The 21,060-nt window shown below is 44.7% G+C and overlaps 1 protein-coding gene across 1 annotated transcript in view; it reads right to left on the bottom strand.

Annotated features, from left to right (window-relative positions):
- Positions 1 to 21,060, bottom strand: part of PDE3B (phosphodiesterase 3B) — a 1,395,287-nt gene that overhangs the window by 1,212,803 nt on the left and 161,424 nt on the right. The gene's annotated exons all lie outside the window — the stretch shown is intronic.

The raw sequence follows: 21,060 nt of genomic DNA, 5'->3' as shown, positions 1-21,060 counted from the left end.
CCCGGTTCCCCGTTGTGCTGCGTGTCACCATTTTGAGTTCACATTTGAGCTTCATGCAGCTGCCAATCACGATACTTGCTAACCATGTATCAGTAGTTACTTGGACGCGTCTCCTGCGGACTCCCAACTTATTGGGCTTATTGAGATCTCGTTTTGATGGCAGTTGGGGGCACATGTTGCTCCGTTTTGTGAAGAGTTTTCTACCTGGATTTCCTGTGCTTGCATTCTTTTGGACACTTGGGCGCGGGTGGAAGTCGCTCATCAGCGCAAGAGACTTTCTTATTATCTTTGTAATATTTTTCTGTGGGGTGGTTGTGCAGTTGTAGATTGATACAGTGACTGTTGGGGGAAGTTTGAAGCCCTAATATGTTTCTGCCAGCATGCTTTGGGATTTAAAGTTACCTTGTTTGTCATGCCTTAGGTTAAAGTATGCTCGTAAGTTGCAAGAGTTTTTAGGTTTGAAGATGCTTACAATGTAATTGCCCTGGGTTCATGGGGTACCCTTTTTTAAACCTTTTTGTGCAAGTGTGTGTAGTGGAGGGAGTATGTTGCCTTCATAGCCTTGCAAGTGCGTGTGCAGTAGAGGGAGTGTGATGTGTCCCTAATCCTGCTGTTTTACAATATCTCTAGTCCTGTAAGCGTGTACAGTAGAGGGTATGTCCCTTGCCCTGCCGCTGTAGAGGGTTTGTCCCTTGTCATGTCGTTATCCTTGTTTGTGATTTGTCACCATGAAAGCAATGTCTGTAATTACCCTTGTGGTTGTTTTGAGAGCATATTTCTCTCGTTTGGTTGTGGGTTGACTCTTGTCTGTCTCCCAGTTGGCAATGTCTGCCTTTAACCTTGTGGTTGTTTTGAGAGTATATTTCTCTCGTTTGGTTGTGGGTTGACATAGATCAGTCACCCGGTGAGCAATGTCTCACTTTCGTGGTTGTATTGAGAGTATGTGTTCTCATTGTCAGTGAGGAAAAATCTAGTTCCTGACATTTTCTGGATATACCTTAGAACCTTTGTGTGTGTCCAAGTGTTGTTGTGGAACTTTTCATAAATGGGTTTAGAATGTTTGAAGATTGAGGATTTCTGAAGGTTGAATATTGATGTTATTTAAGCTTGATTTTATTTCTGAAGCTCCTTAACTTTCTATTTGTGCTTTTATACATCGCTGCACATTTACTGATTGTTGGTCATATTGTATGTATGCATTTAAACTCAAATGTTGCTTTTGAAATTTTCTCTTTATGCATATATACATCTTTGCACATCTACATAATGTTTATTGTATTGTATGTGTGCATTATAATTCACATGTTTCTTTTGCAATTTTGATGACGGGGGTGTGTTGTAATCTAGCAAGTTTATATGCATCTTCCCTATGCTTGCCCCTACTCTACTGCTTGGCCTACATGATGTCATCGGAATGTTGAGAGGGTTTCATTGTAAGTAAGAATCAGTTGGTGTGAAGGGCTGAGCAGTGAAGTGCTGCTCCTGATGGGGTCTATAATATGAGTCTATAATATGGATCTGATCTGAAGAATAAACCTGTGATCCTGAACTACACCTCTGGACTACGGATCTTTCATTTAACTTTAACACATAACCAAAGCTGCCAATTATTTTTCTGCTATTAAAACGTACTCAAGTTGATTTGCCTAGAAACATAATTAAAACATAATTAAATGGTATCATGTAAGAGAAAAATCAACATTCTCAAACTTTCCAAACAATACATTTCAGTGATACTTCCATTTCGTTTTTAAGAAGATTAAAAAAAGCAGAAATGTTTTTTTTCCTACTTTAAAAAAAAACTACAAAAAGCTGGGCTCACCTGAGCTAATGGCATTTGCACCTTGTTTTACTGCTAAATAGATGTCAATTACACTGAAAAGGCATCTAAAACTGTTTAACTACACGATGTAGATTATCGTTTAACACTACGTTTGGGATTACCATGGTACTCGCCCCGTACTTCTGCCCTTTCCGTCCACAGATAAACACACAAACCATGTGCAGTAGTGATTGACGTCAGCAGTTGCCTAGTAACAGCACTTGGTACAAATGTGGCGGTGCCATAACTTTCTCGTGAATTGAAACAGAATGACAGCAGGCAAGGCTTGATCAGAACATCAGCGAAAGGATATTATACACTGAAACAAGAGTTCTTTTAACAGAACATTTCCTTAAACGTGCATGGAATGTTAATCTGCACGAATACCTTACTGTTAACGCTCACTGGAACATTTAATGTGTATTTCCTTATTTTTTTCCGTTTCTAAAAAATCAGATCACATCATAATCTATTACTTTAAGATTCATTTTGACACACAAATGTGTTAAATAATTGTTACATGGAGGAACAAACATTGGTAAAGCCAACAGGTTTACCTTTGGGTCCTTTTGGTGTTTGCAATGATTTTTAGGCATACTGCACAGCACTCTCGATGCTGTGCAGCATGGCTAAAGGAAAACATACAAAAATAGCGATATGAACTTGAATGCACGTGTCTACAAAATGAGGCAATTTTGTTTTTATTTAACGAGATGGTTAAATAAAATTAGTGGGAGAACAATTTTTTTTGAAGAGCGGGTGGTAGGAAATAACAGCACCGCATTGGGAGGAGAAGCAATTAGAGAGAGAGTAAGATCTGGTGAGAATGGGGGAAGCATACAAGTGACAGAGCAACATGAGCGGACATTGAAAGAAGTACACAAGGGAGAACTGGAAAGCGAAGACACTCGTTAATTCCTTTATCCAAAAGGAAAAAGTACTGCTTGAAAAGCAAGAAGTTGAAGGAGGCAAGTAATGTGTCCATGTTCAAGGGAAGGGAAAAGGAAGGAAAACCTGCAGAAGCTAACAAAGGGAAAGCAAGTCAAAGAGCGTTACAATAAAGGCAACCAATGGCAAGCAATGGACAGGCTCGAAGCCCGCAAAAAGATGAGAATACACCTTGACGCCTACAGATAGCTTAAAATGTGTGGTAGGTGAACTAAAAAAAAAGAAAAAAAAGCACAAATCTTTTTGGGGCAGATTGAGATCATAAATAAAAAAGTTTCAATGTAAAAGTTTACAATTGATGTACTCGGTATATGAGACATCAGTAGTTTCAGAGGAATATTGACATTGGACGGCTATCTATGTGTGTTATCCCAAAAAAGTCTGACAAGAGGTACCACAAAAAGCATAATATTGATTCCGCCAGGCTTTTCCCTACTGGTAGCACAAAGCAGATGTCAAATCATAAGAAGTCAGCAAAAGCAACAATAGAATGCAATCGTGGTCATGGCACTATGTGAACAGTGAGTATATGAAGTTGGTGATGCTACCATTCTGTAAAGTGGGTGAAGTATGCTGGATGGAGCAAGAAATCACTTAATGTTTAGGTCTAGGTCTGACTTGACAGCACAGCTGTCACCAGACCTTATGTATGCAACAGAAAGAACATTAAACAGCACTACCGAGACAGGGATATTGGCTCCACCCAAATGTTAGTTTCATTGATTACAGATTTTGGTTAGCCATAAACTGTGTGCTTATGCTGAAAAAGTACATATAAGCTGTGTGCTTATTCTGAAAGTGTGCACGTACTGCACTTCTTGCCTAGTGGGAAAGCTTATGCTCAACACAGCAGAATTGGGTTTGTTATGGTGACAAGTTACTGATCAAAGTTATGGTTCTTATCTGTTTATTATGGAAATGTATGACCTAAGAGGCAAATTCGCATATGTATGTGAAAAGCATATGTTAAAACCAAAAAGCCTTCAAGGGTGCATGGTCATAAAATTTTGTTTAAAATCTGTAGGTTAGTATTTTGGAACATGGAATCTCTTAGATTGCCTTATAGAAGTAAATAATTTGGTGAAAGTAATTCCCCTTGACAGACCCAAGTTAGGTGTGCACCGTGATAATCTTTGTTATGCCCTCTTCGGAGGAAGTGTATATTTTTATCAAATGTAATTTCTTGTAAATACATATAATTTTAGGACACTGATTTTCACCTTATTGAAAAGCTTATATTCAGTGCAGTGTTACATGGATTCTCATACATTACTATATCATGCAAGGGATTTGGTGTTGCTTACTGTTAGATTTGGGGGTCTCTAGTTGGCAGAGGTAGGTACCTGTGTCCAAATAGGGACAATTGCGTCTAGTCAGGGTAAAGGGGTACACTCCTAAAATAACCCCTGCTCACCCCCTTGGTAGCTTAGCACGGCAGACAGGCTTATCTCAGAGGCAGTGTGTAAAGCATTTGTGAACACATACAGTAACCCAGTGACAACACTACAGATGGACACCACACAAGTTTTAGTATAAAAATAAGTATTTTTATATAGACTTAACACAAGCGACAAAATTCACAATACTGTACTTTAAAAATGGTAGAATTAGCTTAGTTCTCTTAAGAAGTAAAATGCGACACTAAGTTCAATGTAACTTGGGATGCGTAACGCTATACAACAAAAGTGTTGCAGGGAAGGTGATGCGTTGGTTCCTTACATGCAAGAACGGTGACGCGTAGGGGATGCATTGGTTCTTCTCTGCAAGGGGAGGTGATGCGAGGGTTTCTTACTGCGCTTTCATGGCGATGCGGCCCGCAACGCTGTGATGCGATGAAGGTCCAGTGCAATGAAACAAAGATGGAGTCTTCTCTTGGATGCGACACGATGCGTGCACACCAGACGGCCGTGCGGCGACTCAACGATTCTTCTGAGCCACGACTGGCCCTGCGACACGCTTCCCGGGGAGGCGGTGGCATCTGATGAGATGTCTATCATATTCTCCAGCGATGCAAGGCGCTTCGGCAACGATGCAAAAGCTTGCAGCGAAGACACGCTTTCCCAGCGATGCGAAGACAGGGGCTGCAGCGACACACTTCTCCGATGATGTGGCGGCGTCTGGTGCGACGTTAATCCTCTTCTCCGGCGATGCGAGGCGCTTTTGAGTTGTGAAGCCACTGCGGCAGTTCGACGACACGCTCCTCCTTTGTGAGTCGCGCTTCCAGCTCCTTGAGACACATAGTCCCTCAGAAACCCAATCACAACTGCAGGCATTTCCAAAGAACTCTTGGGGAGCTGGTGGGTCAAGTCGGTTGTCCCTGTGACTTCAATAGGAGGCAAGCTCTCTCAAGCCCTTGGAGATCCTTCATAAGTTATTGAAAGGACACACAAAGTTCTTCCTCCTTTCTTTGGCAGTCAGGCAACCTACAGGCCAATCCCCCAAGCAGCACTTCAGCTTAGGGATAGTCTCTCCTCAGTCTCTCTGGTTCCTCTCCTCACTAAAATGTCCTTCTTGTTACCCAAAAGTGATATAACGTCCTGGGGTCCCCCTTTTTATACACAGTTTCTCCTCTGAAGGCACAGAGGCCTTTGCCTAGTCCAAACCAGTTCTGGTAAGTCCTGGAGCACTCTGTTTACATGACTGCTTCTTTCCTTTCACAGTGCAGGGCAGGGACATAGGATGCACCACGGGAGGTGGAGCCAGCATTGTGGAGGGAAGGCACAGCCCTATTCAGGTCCCAGGAGCAACACTTCCCTCCCATCTACATGCAGATCAATCTATTCAGCCCTGTGCAGACTCGCCCAGTCTCATAGAATCCCCCAGTCCCTGTCATTCTAACGCCAGACAAGGAATACACAACCTAGCAGAGGCAGGCTTGGATGGTTAGACAAGAAAATACCTACTTTCTAAAAGTGGCATTTTCAAACACAGAACATTAAAACCAACTTCCCTAAAAGGTGTATTTTATCATTCTGAGTTCAGGCATACTAAATTCTAATTACTACCTTGTTCTCTTAGTCAGTTAGGATTAGAAGATGTAATAATCAAACTGTTCATTCTGGTCTATGGGGGACAGTTAGCCTTGCAATAGTGAAAAACGAAAATGGCTGTAATTCACTATTAGGACATGCCACACACATCAGGGCTTGTCCTACCCTTTACCTACAATGCACCCTGCCTTTGGGCCTACCATAGGGGTGACTAATATGCAGAAAAGGGAAGGTTTAGGGACTGGCAATTGGGTGCACCTGCTCAGCCAGTACTGCACATAGGCTCGACAATGGCAGATCCGAGACACACTTACAGGCTGCTTCTGTGGGTGGCACAACCAGTGCTGCAAGCCCACTAGCAGCATTTGGTGTATAAGCCCTGGGCACATTCAGTGCACTGTACTAGAGTCTGACAAGTAAACCAAACCAATCAATCATGGAATCACAAATCCATACCTCAATTTACTATACTGAGCACTTGCACTGTGGCACTGAACAGCAGTGGCAGTGCCCAAAGTATCTATAACTAGCAAAAACACATGAGGCAACAGCAAAAAATGGAAGGCAGACCCACTCCAAGGTGCCAGGTCTAACACTTACCTCTCTGACAAAACTCTTTGGGCAGAAGATTTGCACTGAGTATTCTCGTTAGGCACCCTTTGGAGAGATAGTTTATTTTGCCAACTCCAATTTGAACACATTTTCTCATATTAAATGCATATTCGATTATCTTATAGGAAAGCTTATTCTCAATATGCTCTACATGTAGTAGGCCTGAATTGGTCATGGTGATGAGCCAATAATAAAGGGTATAGGTCTGACTGGTTTATTATGAACTGTTATATTTAATGCCACAGGTATAAATTGTTAATATAGAAAATTATAAGAGGCAGAAGGACAGACTTATTTATTGTGAAAACTATGTTCAGCAAATAAATCTTACAGATGGATTGGTGTAACACTGTTAATGCCTTGAGCAAAGCATTAAGGTACTTGGAATCTTTTATCAGTAAATTAATCAAAACTTTTGGTGTCATTTACTTCCATTGGAAATACGTGGTCTTCTATTACATTTGCACTGCGATAAGCCTTGCCAGACAATGTTAGTAAGGTCTCACAGGTGTAGCTGTCTACCAGACTTTTGAAACCAACAATTAAAAAAAACTAAGGTTCTTGGGGCAAGGCCTATTCTGTCAGAGTTGCATTGACATACTGCTTCTCAGCATATTTACGTACTAGGGCAATGGGTTAGCCAACTTCTGTTGTTGGCTCTTTTGCCCTATGTCGAATAGCATTTTGCCTGATAACATGTGCTCATCAGCTTGAAAAAAAAGCACACACCAGTGTCTGGGCTGGTAATTCCTTCAGTCTTCAATTCTTTATATGTCCTCATACTTTTTTTCCCTTTTTTCTTTAAAAAGAGCATCCTACAACCCCCCCCCCCCCCCCTGAAAATCAAATTAGGACTCTCGCTTGTCACTCGTTTCACATTCAATGTGCGGTATCCTGTGCAGCCAGGAATTAAAAAATTGGTGACTATCTTGGGGGTTATATTTTTTATTGTGCATCGATGTTTTATCTTCCCAAGATTGCCATCACATTTAGAAGAAATATTTTGGCCACTCTGGATGAGTACAGTACAAAGGTGATACATTACAGAATCCAAACATAGACACCCAGTGTAACGGTTTCCTAAACAGCCATATCTAAAAGAGGCAGCTATGTAGGAACTTTAAAAAAACAAAATTACACTCTGTATAACGCCATTTGCAAGTGGCCACACAATGCTAGGTTTAGTGTTGTTTTTTGTATTGGAAGCATGTGCCCGCGAAGTTTAGTTAGTGGGATATTTTCTGTTATCCCAAAATTATATTCTGTTTACTTTATAGGCCTGTTTTATTGTCAATTACTAAGTGGGTGAATCCAAAAACTAGTCAGTTTGAAGTGAGCTACAATCTTGAATCTACTTCGTTAACAAACGGTATGATCCTGGGCAAATCACCCTTTCCTTATGCTTACGTCCGCTGATCGAACAATATTTCTAAGTACTTGGCAACATGCTTAATGGTAGGAATACAAACGAAGGGCGAATTCAGTACAGGATCCCGGCATAATTTTGTATTCACTCATTCAGGGCTGTTTAATGGCAGGTGCTGTTTTTGCATCTTAGTAGCTGAATGTGCTACCAAATTACGTTTTACAGAATCATTCTGTGCAGCAGCTACTCTGTCCCAGCCACCTACTGGCACTTTTACAGATCATGAAGGGTTGATAGAGTGAGACTTGCTTGCCTATTGTGATGGTTTAAAGCGGTCAGGAACCAAAAAAGAGGGACAATGGATTTCCCGCAGCACCTCTAGGACAGAAGGCTGGATTGCAGGACAATACTAGGAAATTTGATACCTTTGCCACCCAGACTGACTTGGAGACTATCCTTGTATATAGGGTCCCGTAGATAATACATGGTAGATTACCTTCCCTTATCTAGGGGTTTTGTTTGACAAAAAACAGTCCTGGTCAAATATGGTGGCAAATAGGGCCCCAGTGATGTAGAGAAGTATGGCAGCCATCTTTAGCTTCGCCAAAAGACTGGGATCAAAACCAATTGAACCTATAAAAAAGGTATTTTGTATGAATACCATTCCTGCTGCAACATATGGGACAGGGGTGTGAAGTACGCCCCCCATAGCTTCTCTCCAACAACTAGAGGATGGATTCTTAAAGAGGGTTGTGTCACTCACAAGTTCCTGCCCAACTACATATGCCACCTGGAATTGGGATTAACAAACGTGACAGACACAATAATGCTTGCACCAATATTGTTGTGCCACTCAATATGCCATAGGGACACGATTAATCTAACTCAAATTCAAATAATAAAAAACTGTTTGAAACTGGAGAACACTCATAAAATGACATGGTTGTAGTATGTAAGGTCAACTTTGACTGCACTGGGATTAGCAGAAGTATTCAATAACCCCAGTACGTGCCTGAAGAGTATGAGAAAGGAAATGAAGGTTTTATTTTTTATCTAAGGCAGAATATGATAGCAAAAAATATTATGAAAAAACATCAGTATTGTTCTATCAATTGATCCCGCTGATATTAGCGGGAGAGTACTCATATCTAGAGAGAATCTGGAATCTACACTATTGATTTATTCTGCTGAGGTTTTGTCTGAACCTAATCCCGCTGATGGTGGGTTTTCTCGCAAGGAGATTCAGCTTTACTGAACTGACAACCTGCCTATGTGACAACAGCTCTGATCTCCAGATATTTTTATTTTGTGGTTTTTATAAGGGAGAGAGCAAGATTTATTTTACCAATTTTAAGAGGCCATAATTTTAGATAATGTCGACCTGCACTGCATTTTCCGAAAAAACGTTCTATTTATATATTTTTCGATAGCAACAGCAGGCCCAGGGGTTGACACTTTGTGTCATGTGTACACACAACCTCTCCCACACTCTTTCGGAAGTTTGTCTGTCTCATGCACAACTTTCATAAGTCATGGTCTCTTTTTCAGATAAGCACACTTTTGAAGACAGGCGCAGAGACAGGCGCAGAGACAGGCGCAGGCAGACAGGCGCAGGCAGACAGGCGCAGGCAGACAGGCGCAGGCAGACAGGCGCAGGCAGACAGGCGCAGAGACAGACAGGCGCAGAGACAGACAGGCGCAGAGACAGACAGGCGCAGAGACAGAGACAGGCGCAGGCAGACAGGCGCAGAGACAGGCGCAGAGACAGACAGGCGCAGAGACAGACAGGCGCAGAGACAGACAGGCGCAGAGACAGACAGGCGCAGAGACAGACAGGCGCAGAGACAGACAGGCGCAGAGACAGACAGGCGCAGAGACAGACAGGCGCAGAGACAGACAGGCGCAGAGACAGACAGGCGCAGAGACAGACAGGCGCAGAGACAGACAGGCGCAGAGACAGGCGCAGAGACAGGCGCAGAGACAGGCGCAGGCAGACAGGCGCAGGCAGACAGGCGCAGGCAGACAGGCGCAGGCAGACAGGCGCAGGCAGACAGGCGCAGGCAGACAGGCGCAGGCAGACAGGCGCAGGCAGACAGACAGGCGCAGGCAGACAGACAGGCGCAGGCAGACAGACAGGCGCAGGCAGACAGACAGGCGCATGCAGACAGACAGGCGCAGGCAGACAGACAGGCGCAGGCAGACAGACAGGCGCAGGCAGACAGACAGGCGCAGGCAGACAGACAGGCGCAGGCAGACAGACAGGCGCAGGCAGACAGACAGGCGCAGGCAGACAGACAGGCGCAGGCAGACAGGCGCAGGCAGACAGACAGGCGCAGGCAGACAGACAGGCGCAGGCAGACAGGCGCAGAGACAGAGACAGACAGGCGCAGGCAGACAGGCGCAGAGACAGAGACAGGCGCAGGCAGACAGGCGCAGGCAGACAGGCGCAGGCAGACAGGCGCAGGCAGACAGGCGCAGGCAGAGGCAGGCGCAGAGGCAGGCGCAGAGACAGAGACAGGCGCAGGCAGGCGCAGAGACAGAGACAGGCGCAGGCAGGCGCAGAGACAGAGACAGGCGCAGGCAGGCAGGCGCAGAGACAGAGACAGGCGCAGAGACAGGCGCAGGCAGACAGGCGCAGAGACAGGCGCAGGCAGACAGGCGCAGACAGGCGCAGAGACAGGCGCAGGCAGACAGGCGCAGAGACAGGCGCAGGCAGACAGGCGCAGAGACAGAGACAGGCAGACAGGCACAGAGACAGGCAGACAGGCGCAGAGACAGGCAGACAGGCAGACAGGCGCAGAGACAGGCACAAGCAGACAGGCGCAGAGACAGAGACAGGCACAGGCAGACAGGCGCAGAGACAGAGACAGGCACAGGCAGACAGGTGCAGAGACAGAGACAGGCAGACAGGCACAGAGACAGGCAGACAGGCGCAGAGACAGGCGCAGAGACAGGCGCAGAGACAGGCGCAGAGACAGGCGCAGAGACAGGCGCAGAGACAGGCGCAGAGACAGGCGCAGAGACAGGCGCAGAGACAGGCGCAGAGACAGGCGCAGAGACAGGCGCAGAGACAGGCGCAGAGACAGGCGCAGAGACAGGCGCAGAGACAGGCACAGGCAGACAGGCGCAGAGACAGGCGCAGAGACAGGCACAAGCAGACAGGCGCAGAGACAGAGACAGGCACAGGCAGACAGGTGCAGAGACAGGCAGACAGGCGCAGAGACAGGCGCAGAGACAGGCGCAGAGACAGGCAGACAGGCGCAGAGACAGGCGCAGAGACAGGCGCAGAGACAGGCGCAGAGACAGGCGCAGAGACAGGCGCAGAGACAGGCGCAGAGACAGGCGCAGAGACAGGCGCAGAGACAGGCGCAGAGACAGGCGCAGAGACAGGCGCAGAGACAGGCGCAGAGACAGGCGCAGAGACAGGCGCAGAGACAGGCGCAGAGACAGGCGCAGAGACAGGCGCAGAGACAGGCGCAGAGACAGGCGCAGAGACAGGCGCAGAGACAGGCGCAGAGACAGGCGCAGAGACAGGCGCAGAGACAGGCGCAGAGACAGGCGCAGAGACAGGCGCAGAGACAGGCGCAGAGACAGGCGCAGAGACAGGCGCAGAGACAGGTGCAGAGACAGAGACAGGCAGACAGGCACAGAGACAGGCAGACAGGTGCAGAGACAGAGACAGGCAGACAGGCACAGAGACAGGCAGACAGGCGCAGAGACAGGCACAGAGACAGGCGCAGAGACAGGCGCGCAGACAGAGACAGACAGGCGCAGAGACAGAGACAGACAGGCAGGCGCAGAGACAGAGACAGGCAGACAGGCGCAGAGACAGAGACAGGCAGACAGGCGCAGAGACAGAGACAGGCAGACAGGCGCAGACAGAGACAGGCGCGCAGACAGAGTCAGAGACAGAGACAGACAGAGTCAGAGACAGACAGAGTCAGAGACAGACAGAGTCAGAGACAGACAGAGTCAGAGACAGACAGAGTCAGAGACAGACAGAGTCAGAGACAGACAGAGTCAGAGACAGACAGAGTCAGAGACAGACAGAGTCAGAGACAGACAGAGTCAGAGACAGACAGAGTCAGAGACAGACAGAGTCAGAGACAGACAGAGTCAGAGACAGACAGAGTCAGAGACAGACAGAGTCAGAGACAGACAGAGTCAGACAGACAGAGTCAGACAGACAGAGTCAGACACTAATCTAGCAGCTATTAGGTTGCATGCAGCCTACATAGGGAAAATGGCCTCACTTCAGGCGCTCGGCAGGGCGCCGTCTGAACTTTTATCAAGTGACTAGATGTAGAACCAACCTTCTTTTCCATAGCATGTTTTATTTTATTTTCATACAATTCAACTCTACGTTGAACCGCCTCAAAATCCACTTTCAAAAATGTATCAGATCCACTTATATTTTTCTTTGACCACCAAGGTGCATACTTAGTACTAGGTTTACGTCCTCTTAAAAGTTCAAAAGAGCTGACCAAAGTTACAGAATTAGGTGAAGTTCTGTAAGCCCGAAGCATGGATAGTAACGCATTTTTCCAATTCAAATCACCCTTAAATGAAAGTTGAATAGCCTCCTTGATCACACGGTTGAACCGATCAACCTGGCCATAGGCTTCAGGATGGAAAACAGCAATCCTTCTATGAACAATACCACATTTAACCATAAAGTCTTCCATTTCCTTGCTAACAAACTGGGGGCCATTCTCAGTTACAACCTCTTGGGGAATTCCCCATCTGCAAAAAATCTCACCCAGGAACTCTATTACATGGTGAGAAGTAACATCCTTAACCATTTTGACCTCCGACCATTTAGAATAATAATCAATAAGAACAATTCCAAAAGCTTCTTGTTTAAGCAAACACCTAAATGTACAAATGATGTCAAAACCAAGTTTACGCCAAGGACCAAGAGGTAAATCAACAGGATGAGGTTCAGGACGCAAAGCTACAGCTGTTTTGTCGCTATTCGAGCAATGAACACATGAACGCACAAAATGATCCACACAAGAATCAATCCCTGGCCACCAAAAGGACTCCTTTAAACATCTTCTGGTAAAAGATATTCCGAGACGCCCCTCATGAGCAATCCCAAGAACAACATTCCTGAGCGAAAAAGGTGGAACAATTTTGTCTCCTCTTAAAACCAAATCATTCTCCACAGCAAGCTCTTCCTGAACTTTAAAGAAACCCATCATATCCCCAGATAATTTCCTCTGTTCAGGCCAACCTTGTACCAGATATTTCTTGACATTGCACAATTCTAAATTTTTACTTATCTCCTTTAACCAAACATCTTCCTGCAAACATGACCGTTCACCACACACAAAATTAACATCACGCATAGTGAAAGCAACCTCACACTCATCCTCTAGAGCCACATCAGGAGTGTCCATGGGAGAAACTAATCTTGACATGTAATCTGCATGTACATTCGCCTTACCCTGAACATACTCAATCTGACACTGAAAAGATTGTAATCTTTAATCTAACCTTGCGAGACACGCCAACATGGTCCTGCCACCACTGGGAGCCATGAGAAAAAACCAGAGGCTTATGATCAGTTTTTATGGTAAATCTCGTGCCCCACAAAAAAGGTCTAAAGTGTTCAGCTCCCCAAACACATGCCAACAATTCCCTTTCTAGAACGGAATTCTTTTCAGCGTCTCCTAAAAGCTCGAGGCATATGCAACTACCCATTCCTTCTCATTGTCTCTGCAAAAAACCACCACCCAATCCAGAACTACTAGCATCCACCATGACAATGCATTTCACACCACACACAAAAGGTTTAAAGCACAGCGCATTCACAATAAACTTTTTCAATTTCCCAAAAGCTTGGGTCATATCATCAGTCCAAACACATTTGGCATTCCTCTTTAACAAACATCTAAAAGGATCAACCTTTGTAGAAAAATTTGGTATTAATTTTGCATAAAATTCAATGTGTCCCAAAAATGCCACCAGTTGTTCTTTGGAAGAGGGTAAACGAGCGTTTACAATACTTTCAACATGATTTCTTTTTGGTTGAATCCCCATTCCTCTAATGGTATGCCCTAGATACTCAACCTCTTTTTGTCTAAACTTACATTTGTCAAGACTGAGCGTAAGCCCCTTCTTTGACGAAGCGGCAATCACACATTTCAGATTGTTATCATGCTCCTCATCATTCTTATAGTGCACAAGAATGTCATCCTGAAATGCTACAGCGCCATTTAACCTCCAAAAATGTCTCATGAGTCTTTGAAACACTGAGGCAGTGCTCGCCAAACCAAATGGCATACGACAAAATCTGTAAAGACCCTAAGGAGTAATGAACGCGCTGATATTTTTAGATTCCTCAGAAAGGATCCCTGATGATGAGCGCTGGCCAAATCAACACAAGAAAAGACTTGTGCACCAGCTAAAGTTGAAACCATTTCAAGAAGATTTGGTAAGGAATGAGAATCCACCCAAATGGCACTATTAACACTTTGAAGATCCACACAGAGCCTAAGCTCGCGAGAAGACTTAATGGAAATCACAATGGGAGAAACCCAAGGGGAAGATTCAATTGGTTCTATAATATTCTTCTGACATAAGTCCTTAAGCATATCCTTCAATTTGCTCCTGTAAGTTAGGGAACATTCCTTACTCTTTGTCGAACAGGAATAACATTATCATGCAGCTTGATGACATGTTCCCAACCCTGATATCGTCCCAGAGTACCACTAAAAACACTTGGAAATGACTTCCTCAAACTATCTACTAACTGGGTGGTATCTCCATGAACTGACATACTATGTGGTTCCACAACAAAAACAGGAGGGTTGGCTCTGGAATCAATTTTCATTTCCAACTGGTGTTGATGCGGCCACCCTAGAAGTGACAGTCCTGATCTTGCTACATAAAATTTTCCAAAAGTATGGCAGCCAGAATTGTAAATTAGCGTTAAAAAATCCAAGTAGATCAATTTTGTGGCCTGTATAACCACCAGGGAATACATCAGGTTGGGACAGAGTTTTTTAGGCCACTTCTCATGAAAAACATTCAATGAAATGATGGTATACCATGCACATGAGTCTACGAAAAATTCCAAATCAATATCGTCAACAGTTATCACACAAGACGGGAACTTTGTACAATCCCCATCCTCACATACATTGATAACAGTATTGACTTGGAACTCGCTCTCATCATCTAAGGCATAACGGTCTCAGCAATCATGTATACAATTCACTTTCCCAGGTAATGATCTACAAAATCTTGTGAAATGGCCTTTCTTGTTGCATTTTGAACACGTTTTTCCTAAAGCTGGACAATTTCTACAATCTGCTAAATGCCCATCGCTTCCACACCTAAAACAAAGTAATTTTGAGATCTTATTTTCATACTTCCGATTCCTGAAGTCCACTCTAGATGAAAAGTCACTTCTTGGTGAATAGTTTTTTGACCTATCAGAATCCTTAGATACACTGAAAACATCGCCTTTATCATTTCCTCTAATTTCCTTCACAAATTTCTCGGAATGTTCTATAGACTTTGCAATATCTATGGCATTGTTTAAAGACATATCAGAAACTAGTCCAAAGTCGTTCCTGCACTTTTTTATTTGTTCTCATCAAAATGTGGTCCCTTAAGACTTGCTCATAAGAAATATGTTCAAAATCGCACGCAACAGCTAATGATCTTAAAGCTAAAACAAAATCCTCCACAGGTTCATCTGCATGTTGTTTCCGTGAATAAAAAATAAACCTCTCCATAACAACATTCTTCTTTTTACTGTATCGCAGACTTAACTGCAAAGAAGCATACTTATATACATTAAGATTCACTGGATTTACAAGAGCAGGTAAGGTCTTAAATTATTTCAAGGCAATTCCACCTAAACAGTGTTTTAAGAGCGACAATTTCCTTTCAGGCTCACATTCTCCCTCCTCCAACACCTCTACATAAGTCAGAAAAATAGGTTCCCATATTTTCCAAGCCATGGGAGGTTCACCTGGAAACGACAGAAAAGATGGAGGGACAATGCCAGACATTACAAATCCAGTAAGGAAAAAAAAATAGATAATAGAGAGTGAATAAAAGTTAAACAAGAAAACAAAAAAAACAATATTCTGCAATAAATGCATGACATGCAATATAACAAGACACACAGTGTGCATGTCACCAATGCAATAATTACTCTAAAATCCATAATATGATACACACGGTGTGCGTGTCGCCTATGTATGTAAATATGCAAAGTTTCCACCTTTGATCCAATATGAGAAGAATCGTCCTCAAAATGCGTGTTTTATCGAAAGTGTTGCTAGGCAGCAACAGAAAATGGCGCCCACGTTGCGTGATGACACAGGAAACGTAGCACGTAGCGTGATGACAAAACACAGCGTGATGAGACAGCGCGTCGTCAATCTGTGCGATTACAATAACGCCGACTCATTCAGGATTCGAAGATAGAATGAAATCAAACAGCACCGCGATGGAACTCCTGACCCATCGAAAAAATGCCGTCAAACAGTAAGAAGGTTACTTCTCCTTTCTTTCTTGCCTTAAAAAAAACAAAGTTTCTGCAGAAAGGCAAACAACGCAGAGTAATCCTTAACAAAATGGAACAAGATCTCCGCAATCCTCATGAAAACCTCACTTCCCGATCCAAGAAAATTATCAGAAAGCCAATACAATCCTCCTCTTCAAACAGATAGCAGCGGTAAATAAATCCCGCCCGTCGCCAGTGTAAGAAGTCTCACTTGAATTAATTAAACACATTGGAGGATATAATGTTAGACTAGTTTTATTCAAGCATCCGCTCTCCAAGAAGTCCAGTCAGTTAATGTCCAACCCCCTCACAACAGTACTACTCCATAATTCCACATATTTAAACCATAACATTGTCCCCAACATTCCCATTGAACACGAGCTAGTCACGAGCTGTAACACAACAACCACGCTTGTGACAGCTCGCATCACATAAGCAGTTCCCAACACCTACGAAGCCGAGGCCAGGACACGAGGAGCTGGAATATCCCCCCTTCAAGTCCCATCCTACAGGATCTTTCCAGGATGTTATGCACAGAGCTACCTTGTTCTTTTTAATTCTCAGTTAAAAAAAAGACTATTATTCAACTTGTCCTTTAGGAAAGCTGGCTTCTCACTGTTTCCAACGGCCAATAGCACCACAACACCCACCCCAAAACTGTTCCCCTAACAGGAAGTAATATTTTTACTTGGGGGAGGGCTCAATACTGAGACCGGGGAATGGGTTTATTGATTAGCTGAGGTATTCAAACTTCTCCCGAGTATGAGATTCCTTTCAGCCTTCGTGATTGGTTGTTATGTTATGTTATATATTTCTTGTAGCGCGCACTGCTAGTCAAGACTGTCCTGGCGCGAAAAGGGATTCAGTGTCAGAAAGTAACAAAGGGATAACATAACAGGAGAGAAGATGTGCATTTACATAAATTGCTTGAATAAGTGAGTCTTAAGGTGTTTTTTAAAATAAGTGAGGTTAGTCGTGTGTCTCAAATGGTCAGGGAGGCTATTCCATAGCTGTGCGGCTATGACCGTCATGGATTTTCCTCCCAGACGAGCTCTCTTAAATCTCGGAGTGACCAGATGTCTGAGAGAGGCCGATCTCAATTGTCGCGGGGGATGATAGAAGGCAAACCTGGCACTGAAGTATGGTGGGCAAGGACCATGTAAGGCCTTAAAGGCCAGTGTTAGGACCTTGAAGCGCACTCTGAGAGCAACTGGAAGCCAATGAAGATCCGCCAGTTGTCTTCGTACACTATGGCATTTGGGGATGTTGAATAGGAGCCTCACTGTCGCGTTCTGGACTACCTGCAATCTGCGGAGCAGGAAATCAGGAGCGCCCACGTAAAGTGCATTAGCGTAATCCAGGCGTGACAGGATGAGTGCTCTAGCCACTGTTTCCTTCGCTTCCTGGGGGAGAAGAGGAAAGAACTTCCGGAGGGTGATCAGGGTCCCATAACAGGTTCCCGCCAGTCTCGAGATCTGGTCTCGGAAGCACAGGTCAGCACCAAACCAAATCCCAAGGTTCTTAGCAACTCCACAGTTTCCAGGTGGGCAGGGCAGTCCAATGGGCCAGATGGAATCCCTGAATCCCACCGGGAATTGGCCATACAGGAGGATCTCCGACTTGTCCTCGTTACACTTGAGCTCCGCCTTGGCTAGCCAAGCAAATACTGAGGACAAGCAGGATTGGACTCTCAACGTGTCAAGGTTGTTCTTGTCCCAAGTGAAGAGAAGCTGGGTGTCATCGGCATAGGCCATTATTTTGGCACCCAGACTCTCTGCAAGATATACCAGGGGGGTCAGATATACATTGAAGAGCAGGGGGCTTAGAGTCGACCCTTGGGGGACCCCAGTGTCCACCCCGCTAATCGATGACTGGTAGGGAGGGAGCAAGATTTGTTGAGAGCGGTCCTTGAGGAAGGATTTAACCCACGTGAGAGCGGCACCAGTAATGCCAATATCCTCTAGTCTAGAGATTAGCTGGGCATGTGGGACCGTGTCGAACGCGGCAGAGAGGTCCAATAAAATTAGGGCCGCTCTGCCGCCTCCGTCCAAACAATCCCTAATGGCCTCGGTGACCTCCACCAGCGCGGTCTCAGTGCTGAAGGTGGAGCGAAAACCTGACTGGGCTGAGTGTAATGCCCCCGTAGACTCCACAAACCTCTCGAGCTGACGGAATGCCACTTTCTCACATACTTTGGCTATTGCTGGAAGCAGGGAGATGGGTCTGTAGTTAGATGCATCCAGGGGGTCTGCGGAGGGTTTTTTTAAAAGTGGAAGAAGTTTGGCTTGCTTCCACTGAGATGGTACGTTACTTGTAGTAAGGGATTTGTTAACCAGATCAGTAACAATCGGTGCAATGACTTCCGCCACTCCGCTCAACACTCTGGCCGGACAGGGGTCGCCGGAGAGCCTGATTTAAGCGCCTTTAGAATGGCCAGTACATCCTTCACCTCAACCTCTGCGAAAGCGCACATTACTTCTTTCGTTTTTGTGATGATGGTATGAGTGGGGGGGAGGTGGGAGGTAATCTGTTCATAAGTAGCTTGGGCAGGTGGGAGTTGGGCGGGGCTACTAGTCTTAAGGCTGGCCTGAATTTTCTTTATTTTGTCAGAAAAATGAGTGGACAATTTTTCACACCATTCCACCGAAGGGGGGGCTACTTGGATTTCTGCCACCGGTGAAGTGAAGCTCTTGACAAAGGCAAATATGTGCTCCACAGTGCCACAGCTCTTAAACTGTTTACTGTAGTATAATGTGTTGGTGTCCCTCAGACAAAATAGACATCAAATCTTCTAGTCCACAACAAAAATAAATGTCAGTGGCGTCGGGCTATATAAAACCTACACCACTGGCCTCTGCTCCTCCTTTAAATATGACTCATTTGGGCATACTTCTAATTACATGTAATCACCTGCCCCACTGCATCCTCCTCCACCCTGAGCCAAGGATGCTGCCCCTTATGGCGTCTTTATTTTTTACTTTCACTCAACAGTAGGAAATGAACAAAGTTTCCTGTAATTGCAGCCGCAATAGATGTCTAAGTTACCGCATGCCAATAGGAGCTTTGGGTCGCCAGACACCAAATGTACGAGAAAAATAATGGAATCAGATAGGCTGAAGGAGTTTAAGATTTGCGTCACATATGGCCTTGAAACTTGGGTCCTAAGGAGCTGAGAGACCAGATTTCGCTCACTTTTTAAACATTTTAGGCACAACGCAAACACTAGTTTCACAAAAATACTTCCTTCAAATTCTACACTGATGCCAAGGTTGGTGTAGCGGTGAGCAAACAACCCTATGAGAGTTAAAATGGGATAAGTTGTTTCCCCGCACTTCGATGAAACGGACTATGCCAACGTTAAAAAACACAAGGGACCATGCTGTCATTAGGATGAACAAAAGTTACTTACCTGTAAACTGTGGTTCTCCAGTATTGGTGTCTTTCATAGATTCACATGCTTGAATATTCCCCGTCTTCGAAGTGGGAGTCCCACGGTACATAAATAGCAGTAATATATATGCATGTATACATGAGAAATATCATAAATAAAATATACATACATATAATGCAATAGAAATGTAAACTTGAAAAAAGTACCATAGAACAGAATAGGCCCATTGAAAAGCCCAAGGGAGAATTCACTTTAGTAACATATTAGAGTCATTATGTGTTGGTCCACAGTCCAGCCAATCAGGCTGTAGCCTCTTCTAGAACCTTCTCCTCAAAAGCCCAAGTCCTCAGATTTTCGTAGCACAGGTAAGTATAAATGCTTGAGGAGAAGAGAGCCTCAGAGGGGAGGATGGGAGGGTCGCATGTGAATCTATGAAAGACACCAATACTGGAAAACCACAGTTTACAGGTAAGTAACTTTTGTTCTTCTCCAGTATTAGGGGTGTCTTTCATAGATTCACATGCTTGAATAAGAATAGAAAGCAGTAAATCATACATTAGTCATAAAGGAGTATACAAATTAAGTCTTGGCAAAACATATCACTTAATAAGCAATAAATACCAAAATCATGACAAAACCTTTATGACTGGAGGCGGGTAGCAAAAGAGGCTCACCTTTATCGGAAAAGATTCTGCAGCACCGCTTGACCTACTGCCGCATCCGCGGCATCTGTTGATTGCAGGCAGTAGTGCTTCGTAAAAGTATGGCTGCTAGACCAAGTACCAGCTCTGAAGATGTGTCTCAGAGGTACCCCTGCAAAGAGGACAGCAGAAGTCGACACAGCTCTCGTGGAATGAGCTCGAGCCGGAGCAGGAAGGGGCTTGCCAGCCCGTTGATGACAGTAGGATATGGCAGACGATATCCATCTGGTGATAGTCTGTTTGGTTACAGATTGTCCTTTGCACACTGGGCCATATGCTACAAATAATTGATCAGTCTTTCTAAATGTAGCTGTGCGTTGAATGTAAAATTTGAGGCGGCGCTTCACATCCAGTGTGCAAAGAGCGTTCCGCTGCAGATTGAGGTGCAGGGATGAAAGTCTTAAGGACAATTGGTTCATTGAGATGGAAGTCACTGGGAACCTTAGGAATAAAACTGGGATTTGTTCTCAAAGTAACAGCCTCGTTGGAGAACTGTAGAAACGGTGGCTGTATAGTAAAGGCTTGGATGTCGCTGACGCGCCTGGATGAGGTCAGAGCAAGCAAAAGAGCCACTTTCCAAGTGAGGAATTTTAGACTGGAAGAATGGATGGGCTCGAATGGAGGCAAAAGTAGTTGAGACAAAACTAAGTTCAGTCGCCAAGAAGGTGGGGGCCGACGGATTGGTGGGAACATCCGAAAAAGG

The sequence above is a fragment of the Lissotriton vulgaris genome, chromosome 2_1, assembly GCF_964263255.1.
Source record: "Lissotriton vulgaris chromosome 2_1, aLisVul1.2, whole genome shotgun sequence".
NCBI lineage: Eukaryota > Metazoa > Chordata > Amphibia > Caudata > Salamandridae > Lissotriton > Lissotriton vulgaris.
The sequence above is the reverse complement of the archived record's forward strand: the minus strand, read 5'-3'. Positions and strand labels throughout refer to the sequence as shown.